We start from the raw sequence: 12,970 nt of genomic DNA on the forward strand, positions 1-12,970 counted from the left end.
GTCTGGTCTGGACGACCTGTAGGTGTTGGTTTCATACTGTAGATAGCCGGCCATATTACTGTAGCTGTCCTGTACATAGAGATCATTTTAAGTATTTATCTGGGGAATTTATCTTGTAAAGTTTAATAGTTGTTGTGGAATGCCGTTTAGTTTTACCCCACACATGGCACTTTGTGTTTACTTTATATTTTTTTTATTTTATTTACTGTACTCCAGGATGCATGTGTCTTTTCTTAGTCTCCCACCACGAGACACCCTATAAAACACTGATAAGACTCTTCCTGACATTTTACAAGTCCACAAACTCACTCTCTGTATCTTTGAATTAAATAACAAGTAATGCTTCTCTTTCAACAGTCTCTGTCTATTACAGCAATCGAACGTATTTATTCACATATTTATTTCCGTTGTCTTAGTCTAAGCTTTCAAGGTTCTTAAGCTGATTTCTACTGAGGCAGTATTTCCCCCCTCAGGTAAACAGTAATACAGTAACACTACTTCACCAGAGAGTCCCTATGCTAGTCTGTACTGCTGTGAATATCTGTCTACCTGCTAGTGTGTGAGCGTGCGTGCGTGTGTGTGTGGTTTGTTCATGTTTGCTAGGTCGTTTCCGAGACTGTATTTAGCCTGAAGTTTGTTGTTCTGGTTGTTGTAGATTATCGCATGCTGATTTTGTATTGCTTTCTGGTTTTATGTTTTCATAGTGTAGGCCACACGAAACACAGAACATATTTGTGCCAGACTTGCATGACAGTAAAAAAGAAAAACAGTTTTCAAACTTAATGAAACAATCACTTTTTGATTGAGAAGTGTAATTAACTGGTGAATTGAAGAGTCAGTGAAACTAACCCCTTGTTTGTGTGCTGGTCAGTTTGTTGACTGATCCTTGACCCTGTTCTGCCACTTGTACAGTTTTGTAATCCTTCTATTTTTGGCCTTGGTGGTCGACCATGGAGGTGAATATAATGTCTGTATCACCATGACCCCCCCCCCACATTTCATATTCTAATGAGATGATCTCTACCAGATAAACATTAAATGAATAAACAATAAACAAACAAAGCTGACACGCAAATGTGATGTTTTTTTTTTTTATATACAAGGGAATAGTAGAACAAGTGTTTATAAAATTGAATTGGGGAGTTTGAAAGAGGGCTGGAAGCCAACATTATGTATTAAATACACGCTTTTGTATTTGTATTGTTTATAGTTTGCTAACAGATTTGTATATGTGCCTGTAAATATGTCATGGTTATAATGATGAGCATCAGATCGGTTTTTCTCTCTAAACTTTGATGGAATTATTCTGTATTGTTAAGGAGAATTCGGAAGCCAAAATGAGTCAGTTATCATTATAAGACTTTGTATGGGGGATAATAAAGTTATAATTTTAACACTTGCTTGATATTTGTGTCTGATGTGATGGTGTCAATGACACAGTGGTCCTGTATGGTCGCAAAGCAGAATAGGGACTTCTGCTTCACATTCACAGAACAACAAGAACATCATCCCAACATGCACCCTGTCCACAACAAAACAACACATCACAAACATTTAAGTGATAATACAGTGGATACCATATCTAGCTATCAAACTAAGGTCGGACAACCGCCGTCAACAACCAAGCTAACTACATTTGCAGCAACACGCATTTGTCACCAAATGACGTGTTGTGCACTGCTGCTCTTTCAATTTCAACTGCCCACGTGACTCGACTGATAAGTGTAAGTAAGAGCATGGCCACCAGAGGGCGACATTTAACAAGCAAAGCACGGATGATATCAAAGCTCTTCCTGCTTCCGCTTAGAAAATAAACTTGGCTGCGCTAGCGTACTGATCATGTATCTCGTGCTCATTTGTATCTATACTTTCCCCTTGCTTCTTTATGGATCGACTGAAGCAGATGAAAGCCATCGGATGGAGTATGCATCCGTTTCAATGAACATCATCAAAAGGGGATTTCACCGGGAGATTGAAACCACAGTTGAATTTGGTCCCGAGGTTCCAAATTGCCTGGATGCATTGCTGTCCTACAGCCTTCCCAGCGGGGTCTACATCGACCCGAACCAACTCCCATCTCTGAGGGAGGACAGTGATTTACAGATGCTGTTGAATTCATCAATAGACACTGAGGCTCCTGCTCATGCGTCTGTGGGATTCACTGCACTCGTGTATCTATTTCTGGTTGGAGGACGTCTGAAATCCACCATCCCGATCCATGGCCGCTATCACAAGCCCTCTCCTAATGCCCAAGACAACTTTAAGATAGTCAACATTGAACTTCCCAAGCTAATGCTCAAGATGGACAAATGTACTCAAGTCCCTCTCATTCCACCTCACAGCGTTGTGGACGCGCCCTGCACCGCTAGTAACACGAGCAGATGTCAGTGGCTGAAAATCCAGCACCTGCAGGAGACGAGGCGTGTAAGTGTGGCGCTGCCCTGTGGGGACGGTTCTCTGGTCACGCCCGTGTGTGCGGGAACTCTGCTCGTCACGCTGCTGTGCTGTGGAGCTCTTTCCAGAAGCATCTTAAGGATCAAAGGACAGTATCTCTAACGGCCACACCCTGACACTCCCTCAACGAGGAGGAGACCACCATCAGACACTCCCTCAACGAGGAGGAGACTGACCACTCCCTGATACTCCCTCAACGAGGAGGAGACCACATCCTGACACTACCTCAACGAGGAGGAGACCAACCACCAGACACTCGCTCAACGAGGAGGAGACCACACCCTGACACTCCCTCAACGAGGAGGAGACCACACCCAGACACTCCCTCAACGAGGAGGAGACCACACCCTGACACTCCCTCAACGAGGAGGAGACCAACCACCAGACACTCGCTCAACGAGGAGGAGACCACACCCTGACACTCCCTCAACGAGGAGGAGACCACACCCAGACACTCCCTCAACGAGGAGGAGACCACACCCTGACACTCCCTCAACGAGGAGGAGACCAACCACCAGACACTCGCTCAACGAGGAGGAGACCACACCCAGACACTCCCTCAACGAGGAGGAGACCACACCCAGACACTCCCTCAACGAGGAGGAGACCACCACCAGACACTCCCCCAACGAGGAGGAGACCACACCCAGACACTCCCTCAACGAGGAGGAGACCACACCCAGACACTCCCTCAACGAGGAGGAGACCACCACCAGACACTCCCTCAACGAGGAGGAGACCACACCCTGACACTCCCTCAACGAGGAGGAGACCACACCCTGACACTCCCTCAACGAGGAGGAGACCAACCACCAGACACTCCCTCAACGAGGAGGAGACCAACCACACCCTGACACTCCCTCAACGAGGAGGAGACCACCACCAGACACTCCCTCAACGAGGAGGAGACCACCCACACCCTGACACTCCCTCAACGAGGAGGAGACCAACCACCAGACACTCCCTCAACGAGGAGGAGACCACCACCAGACACTCCCTCAACGAGGAGGAGACCAACCACACCCTGATACTCGCTCAACGAGGAGGAGACCACACCCTGACACTCCCTCAACGAGGAGGAGACCACACCCTGACACTCCCTCAACGAGGAGGAGACCAACCACACCCAGACACTCCCTCAACGAGGAGGAGACCACCATCAGACACTCCCTCAACGAGGAGGAGACCAACCACACCCTGACACTCCCTCAACGAGGAGGAGACCACCACCAGACACTCCCTCAACGAGGAGGAGACCAACCACACCCTGATACTCCCTCAACGAGGAGGAGACCACCATCAGACACTCCCTCAACGAGGAGGAGACCACCACCAGACACTCCCTCAACGAGGAGGAGACCACCACCAGACACTCCCTCAACGAGGAGGAGACCACCACCAGACACTCCCTCAACGAGGAGACCACCACCAGACACTCCCTCAACGAGGAGGAGACCAACCACACCCTGATACTCCCTCAACGAGGAGGAGACCACCATCAGACACTCCCTCAACGAGGAGGAGACCAACCACACCCTGACACTCCCTCAACGAGGAGGAGACCACCACCAGACACTCCCTCAACGAGGAGGAGACCACACCCTGACACTCCCTCAACGAGGAGGAGACCACCACCAGACACTCCCTCAACGAGGAGGAGACCACCACCAGACACTCCCTCAACGAGGAGGAGACCACCACCAGACACTCCCTCAACGAGGAGGAGACCAACCACACCCTGACACTCCCTCAACGAGGAGGAGACTGACCACACCCTGACACTCCCTCAACGAGGAGGAGACCACCACCAGACACTCCCTCAACGAGGAGGAGACCAACCACACCCTGACACTCCCTCAACGAGGAGGAGACCACCCACCAGACACTCCCTCAACGAGGAGGAAACCACCCACCAGACACTCCCTCAACGAGGAGGAGACCACCACCAGACACTCCCTCAACGAGGAGGAGACCACCACCAGACACTCCCTCAACGAGGAGGAGACCACCACCAGACACTCCCTCAACGAGGAGGAGACTGACCACACCCAGACACTCCCTCAACGAGGAGGAGACCACCATCAGACACTCGCTCAACGAGGAGGAGACCAACCACACCCAGACACTCCCTCAACGAGGAGGAGACCAACCACACCCTGACACTCCCTCAACGAGGAGGAGATTGACCAACAGTAGTCTCTCTCTGTCTCTCTCTCTCCTCCACTCCATGGCCTCCATGGCGTCCACTTATCCCTCCCTCTGTCCCCGTCCCTCTCTCTCTCTCTCTCTCCCTCCTCTTTCTTGGTGTCCAGGGGTCTGGGCCACTCTTTACCCAGTGTCCTTTGCACCTCGTGTCGTGTCTGCTCGGCCTGTTTTTATTGGCTTAGCCCCGCTCTGAGACGGGATCGTGGCCACACAGCAGATAGAGGGGGAGATGGGATGACATCACGAGGATGACACTCACTATGACATCACGAGGATGACACTCACTGGCCTGGCCTCTTTTATGTATGTCCTGGTCACCCTGACACACACACACACACACACACACACACACACACACACACACACACACACACAGTAGAGGGTACAGGGATGAAACTATGACCAAAGGGGCATAGCCACACAGCCTTTTAGAGGCTAAAGAGCAGTGTGCTAAGCTAAACTAATTCCAACACATAGACACAGGGGACTGTAGTCTTAGCATCTCACTGGGTTAGTGGTAGAAGTACTGTATGAGATATCTGTCACCTGGACATCCAGTAGAAGCAAGTCGTTGAGATTTGATAATGATGCCCTATTATTTCAATCGGCAATATTCTATCTTTTTCTGACCCTCTCTTTCTCTCTCTCTCCCTCACACTGTACCACTAACAGCTTGACCCCACCACCCATTAAAAATAAAATAACCCCCCCCCCCCCCCCCCCAAGCCAGAGGTCAAAGAGGGACAAGGTCATCGTCACGGAGACGAGAGGGTGTGGCTGACGTTATCAGCCTATATTAAGCGTGGCGGGCGGTGGCGTGTGACTGCGTAGAATTTGGTTTGGTTGTACATACTGTAGATGTGTATATATGGACAACAACCTCCCACTGTATATAACTCCCCTCGTACAGTACCCCTTATGTTTTTTTTCAGGTGGAAATAATTAATTTGTTCACTGTGCGGCCTAGGAATGGACTAGACACCCCTGGGTGGCAGATCGCTGATCAGAATTGCTTGTACTATATACCTGTGAATGTTCATGAAGATTGTAGATAAAAAATAAATTTGGTCTGAAAAAAAAAACGCCCTTATGGTTTTTTTCAGGTGGAAATAATTAATTTGTTCAGTGCTCGGCCTAGGAATGGACTAGACACCCCTGGGGGGCAGATCTCTGATCCGAATTCCTTGTACTATATACCTGTGAATGTTCATGAAGATTGTAGATAAAAAATAAATTTGGTCTGAAAAAAAAACGCCATACACGCCATACATGTTTTTGTTCAGGTGGAAATAATTAAATTGTTCACTGTTTGTGCTGTGGAGCTCTTAGTAGGAATGGACTAGACACCTCTGGGTGGCAGATCAGGTATATACCCCTTATGTTTTTTTTCAACTGGAAATAATTACATTGTTCCCTGCTTGGCCTAGTATTGGACTAGACACACCTGGGTGGCAGATCTCTGATCAGAATTGCTTGTACTACATACCTGTGAATGTTCATGAATATTGTAGAAAAAAAAAAATTGGTCTTAAAAAAAAACGCCATACACACCCCTTATGTTTTTTTTCAGCTGGAAATAATTAAATTGTTCACTGCGCGGCCTAGTATTGGACTACACACCCCTGGGTGGCAGATCTCTGATCAGAGTTGCTTGTACTACATACCTGTGAATGTTCATGAAGATTGTAGATGAAAAATAAATTTGGTCTGAAAAAAAAACGCCATACATACCCCTTATGTTTTTTTTCAGATGGAAATGATTAAACTGTTCACTGCACGGCCTAGGAATGGACTAGAGACCCCTGGGTGGCAGATCTATGATCAGAATTGCTTGTACTACATACCTGTGAATGTTCATGAATATTGTAGAAAAATAAAAGAATGGTCTGAAAAAAAAACACCATACATACCCCTTATGTTTTTTTTCAGGTGGAAATAATTCAATTGTTCACTGCTCGGCCTAGTAATGGACTAGAGACCCCTGGGTGGCAGATCTCTGATCAGAATTGCTTGTACTACATACCTGTGAATGTTCATGAATATTGTAGAAAAAAAAAAGAATGGTCTGAAAAAAAAACGCCATACATACCCCTTATGTTTTTTTTCAGGTGGAAATAATTCAATTTTTCACTGCTCGGCCTATTAATGGACTAGAGACCCCTGGGTGGCAGATCTCTGATCAGAATTGCTTGTACTACATACCTGTGAATGTTCATGAATATTGTAGAAAAAAAATTGGTCTGAAAAAAAACCCACCATACATACCCCTTATGTTTTTTTTCAGGTGGAAATTAAATTGTTCAGTGCTCAGCCTAGGAATGGACTAGACACCCCTGGGTCGTAGATCTCTGATCAGAGTTGCTTGTACTACATACCCGTGAATGTTCATGAATATTGTAGAAAAAAAGAAAATTGGTCTGAAAAAAAAACGCCATACATACCCCTTATGTTTTTTTTCAGGTGGAAATAATTCAATTGTTCACTGCTCGGCCTAGGAATGGACTAGACACCCCTGGGTCGTAGATCTCTGATCAGAGTTGCTTGTACTACATACCTGTGAATGATCATGAAGATTGTAGAAAAAAATAAATTTGGTCTGAAAAAGAAAACGCCATACATACCCCTTATGTTTTTTTTCAGGTGGAAATAATTAAATGGTTCACTGCTCAGCCTAGGAATGGACTAGAGACCCCTGGGTGGCAGATCTCTGATCAGAATTGCTTTTACTATATACCTGTGAATGTTCATGAAGATTGTAGATAAAAATAAATGTGGTCTGAAAAAAAACCCGCCATACATATGTTTTTTTTCAGGTGGAAATAATTCAATTGTTCACTGCTCGGCCTAGGAATGGACTAGAGACCCCTGGGTGGCAGATCTCTGATCAGAATTGCTTGTACTACATACCTGTGAATGTTCATGAAGATTGTAGATAAAAATACATTTGGTCTGAAAGAAAAATGCCATACATACCCCTTATGTTTTTTTTCGGGTGGAAATAATTAATTTGTTCACTGCTTGGCCTAGGAATGGACTAGACACCCCTGGGTGGCAGATCTCTGATCAGAATTCCTTGTACTACATACCCGTGAATGTTCATGAATATTGTAGAAAAAATAAATTTGGTCTGAAAAAAAAAAACGCCATACATACCCCTAATGTTTTTTTTAAGCTGGAAATAATTAAATTGTTCACTGCGCGGCCTAGTATTGGACTTCACACCCCTGGGTGGCAGATCTCTGATCAGAGTTGCTTGTACTATATACCTGTGAATGTTCATGAAGATTGTTGATAAAAATAAATTTGGTCTGAAAAAAAAACGCCATACATACCCCTTATGTTTTTTTTCAGGTGGAAATTAAATTGTTCAGTGCTCAGCCTAGGAATGGACTAGAGACCCCTGGGTGGCAGATCTCTGATCAGAATTGCTTGTACTATATACCTGTGAATGTTCATGAAGATTGTAGATAAAAATACATATGGTCTGAAAGAAAAACGCCATACATACCCCTTATGTTTTTTTTCGGGTGGAAATAATTAATTTGTTCACTGCTTGGCCTAGGAATGGACTAGACACCCCTGGGTGGCAGATCTCTGATCAGAATTCCTTGTACTACATACCCGTGAATGTTCATGAATATTGTAGAAAAAAATAAATTTGGTCTAAAAAAAAAACGCCATACATACCCCTTATGTTTTTTTTCAGGTGGAAATGATTAAACTGTTCACTGCACGGCCTAGTATTGGACTACACACCCCTGGGTGGCAGATCTCTGATCAGAGTTGCTTGTACTACATACCTGTGAATGTTCATGAAGATTGTAGATAAAAATAAATTTGGTCTGAAAGAAAAACGCCATACATACCCCTTATGTTTTTTTTCGGGTGGAAATAATTAATTTGTTCACTGCTTGGCCTAGGAATGGACTAGACACCCCTGGGTGGCAGATCTCTGATCAGAATTCCTTGTACTACATACCCGTGAATGTTCATGAATATTGTAGAAAAAAAGAAAATTGGTCTGAAAAAAAAACGCCATACATACCCCTTATGTTTTTTTTCAGGTGGAAATAATTAAATTGTTCACTGCTCGGCCTAGGAATGGACTAGACACCCCTGGGTCGTAGATCTCTGATCAGAGTTGCTTGTACTACATACCTGTGAATGATCATGAAGATTGTAGAAAAAAATAAATTTGGTCTGAAAAAGAAAACGCCATACATACCCCTTATGTTTTTTTTCAGGTGGAAATAATTAAATGGTTCACTGCTCAGCCTAGGAATGGACTAGAGACCCCTGGGTGGCAGATCTCTGATCAGAATTGCTTGTACTACATACCTGTGAATGTTCATGAAGATTGTAGATAAAAATACATTTGGTCTGAAAGAAAAACGCCATACATACCCCTTAAGTTTTTTTTCAGGTGGAAATTATTAAACTGTTCACTGCACGGCCTAGTATTGGACTACACACCCCTGGGTGGCAGATCTCTGATCAGAGTTGCTTGTACTACATACCTGTGAATGTTCATGAAGATTGTAGATAAAAATACATTTGGTCTGAAAGAAAAATGCCATACATACCCCTTATGTTTTTTTTCGGGTGGAAATAATTAATTTGTTCACTGCTTGGCCTAGGAATGGACTAGACACCCCTGGGTGGCAGATCTCTGATCAGAATTCCTTGTACTACATACCCGTGAATGTTCATGAATATTGTAGAAAAAATAAATTTGGTCTGAAAAAAAAAAACGCCATACATACCCCTAATGTTTTTTTTAAGCTGGAAATAATTAAATTGTTCACTGCGCGGCCTAGTATTGGACTACACACCCCTGGGTGGCAGATCTCTGATCAGAGTTGCTTGTACTATATACCTGTGAATGTTCATGAAGATTGTTGATAAAAATAAATTTGGTCTGAAAAAAAAACGCCATACATACCCCTTATGTTTTTTTTCGGGTGGAAATAATTAATTTGTTCACTGCTTGGCCTAGGAATGGACTAGACACCCCTGGGTGGCAGATGTCTGATCAGAATTCCTTGTACTACATACCCGTGAATGTTCATGAATATTGTAGAAAAAAATAAATTTGGTCTGAAAAAAAAACGCCATACATACCCCTTATGTTTTTTTTCAGGTGGAAATGATTAAACTGTTCACTGCACGGCCTAGTATTGGACTACACACCCCTGGGTGGCAGATCTCTGATCAGAGTTGCTTGTACTACATACCTGTGAATGTTCATGAAGATTGTAGATAAAAATAAATTTGGTCTGAAAGAAAAACGCCATACATACCCCTTATGTTTTTTTTCGGGTGGAAATAATTAATTTGTTCACTGCTTGGCCTAGGAATGGACTAGACACCCCTGGGTGGCAGATCTCTGATCAGAATTCCTTGTACTACATACCCGTGAATGTTCATGAATATTGTAGAAAAAAATAAATTTGGTCTGAAAAAAAAACGCCATACATACCCCTTATGTTTTTTTTCAGGTGGAAATAATGTAATTGTTCACTGCTCGGCCTAGTAATGGACTAGAGACCCCTGGGTGGCAGATCTCTGATCAGAATTGCTTGTACTACATACCTGTGAGTGTTCATGAATATTGTAGAAAAAAAAAAATTGGTCTGAAAAAAAAACGCCATACATACCCCTTATGTTTTTTTTCAGGTGGAAATAATTAATTTATTCACTGCGGGGCCTAGGAGTGGACTAGACACCCCTGGGTGGCAGATCTCTGATCAGAATTGCTTGTACTATATACCTGTGAATGTTCATGAAGATTGTAGATAAAAATAAATTTGGTCTGAAAAAAAAACGCCATACATACCCCTTATGTTTTTTTTAAGCTGGAAATAATTAAATTGTTCACTGCGCGGCCTAGTATTGGACTACACACCCCTGGGTGGCAGATCTCTGATCAGAGTTGCTTGTACTATATACCTGTGAATGTTCATGAAGATTGTTGATAAAAATAAATTTGGTCTGAAAAAAAAACGCCATACATACCCCTTATGTTTTTTTTCAGGTGGAAATTAAATTGTTCAGTGCTCAGCCTAGGAATGGACTAGAGACCCCTGGGTGGCAGATCTCTGATCAGAATTGCTTGTACTATATACCTGTGAATGTTCATGAAGATTGTAGATAAAAATACATTTGGTCTGAAAGAAAAACGCCATACATACCCCTTATGTTTTTTTTCGGGTGGAAATAATTAATTTGTTCACTGCTTGGCCTAGGAATGGACTAGAGACCCCTGGGTGGCAGATCTCTGATCAGAATTGCTTGTACTACATACCTGTGAATGTTCATGAAGATTGTAGATAAAAATACATTTGGTCTGAAAGAAAAACGCCATACATACCCCTTATGTTTTTTTTCAGGTGGAAATAGTTAATTTTCACTGCGCGACCTAGGAATGGACTAGACACCCCTGGGTGGCAGATCTCTGTTCAGAGTTGCTTGTACTACATACCTGTGAATGTTCATGAAGATTGTAGATGAAAAATAAATTTGGTCTGAAAAAAAAACGCCATACATACCCCTTATGTTTTTTTTCAGGTGGAAATGATTAAACTGTTCACTGCACGGCCTAGTATTGGACTACACACCCCTGGGTGGCAGATCTCTGATCAGAGTTGCTTGTACTACATACCTGTGAATGTTCATGAAGATTGTAGATAAAAATAAATTTGGTCTGAAAGAAAAACGCCATACATACCCCTTATGTTTTTTTTCAGGTGGAAATAATTAAATTGTTCACTGCTCGGCCTAGTAATGGACTAGAGACCCCTGGGTGGCAGATCTCTGATCAGAATTGCTTGTACTACATACCTGTGAATGTTCATGAAGATTGTAGATAAAAATACATTTGGTCTGAAAGAAAAACGCCATACATACCCCTTATGTTTTTTTCAGGTGGAAATAGTTAATTTTCACTGCGCGACCTAGGAATGGACTAGACACCCCTGGGTGGCAGATCTCTGTTCAGAGTTGCTTGTACTACATACCTGTGAATGTTCATGAAGATTGTAGATGAAAAATAAATTTGGTCTGAAAAAAAAACGCCATACATACCCCTTATGTTTTTTTTCAGGTGGAAATGATTAAACTGTTCACTGCACGGCCTAGTATTGGACTACACACCCCTGGGTGGCAGATCTCTGATCAGAGTTGCTTGTACTACATACCTGTGAATGTTCATGAAGATTGTAGATAAAAATAAATTTGGTCTGAAAGAAAAACGCCATACATACCCCTTATGTTTTTTTCAGGTGGAAATAATTAATTTATTCACTGCGGGGCCTAGGAGTGGACTAGACACCCCTGGGTGGCAGATCTCTGATCAGAATTGCTTGTACTACATACCTGTGAATGTTCATGAAGATTGTAGATAAAAATAAATTTGGTCTGAAAGAAAAACGCCATACATACCCCTTATGTTTTTTTTCAGGTGGAAATAATTAAATTGTTCACTGCTCGGCCTAGTAATGGACTAGAGAACCCTGGGTGGCAGATCTCTGATCAGAATTGCTTGTACTATATACCTGTGAATGTTCATGAAGATTGTAGATAAAAATACATTTGGTCTGAAAGAAAAACGCCATACATACCCCTTATGTTTTTTTTCGGGTGGAAATAATTAATTTGTTCACTGCTTGGCCTAGGAATGGACTAGACACCCCTGGGTGGCAGATCTCAGATCAGAATTCCTTGTACTACATACCCGTGAATGTTCATGAATATTGTAGAAAAAAAGAAAATTGGTCTGAAAAAAAAAACGCCATACATACCCCTTATGTTTTTTTTCAGGTGGAAATAATTAGATTGTTCACTGCTCGGCCTAGGAATGGACTAGACACCCCTGGGTCGTAGATCTCTGATCAGAGTTGCTTGTACTACATACCTGTGAATGATCATGAAGATTGTAGAAAAAAATAAATTTGGTCTGAAAAAGAAAACGCCATACATACCCCTTATGTTTTTTTTCAGGTGGAAATAATTAAATTGTTCACTGCTCAGCCTAGGAATGGACTAGAGACCCCTGGGTGGCAGATCTCTGATCAGAATTGCTTTTACTATATACCTGTGAATGTTCATGAAGATTGTAGATAAAAATAAATGTGGTCTGAAAAAAAAACCGCCATACATACCCCTTATGTTTTTTTTCAGGTGGAAATAATTCAATTGTTCACTGCTCGGCCTAGGAATGGACTAGAGACCCCTGGGTGGCAGATCTCTGATCAGAATTGCTTGTACTACATACCTGTGAATGTTCATGAAGATTGTAGATAAAAATACATTT

This window comes from Borostomias antarcticus (genome assembly GCF_949987555.1).
Source record: "Borostomias antarcticus genome assembly, chromosome: 11".
Lineage (NCBI taxonomy): Eukaryota > Metazoa > Chordata > Actinopteri > Stomiiformes > Stomiidae > Borostomias > Borostomias antarcticus.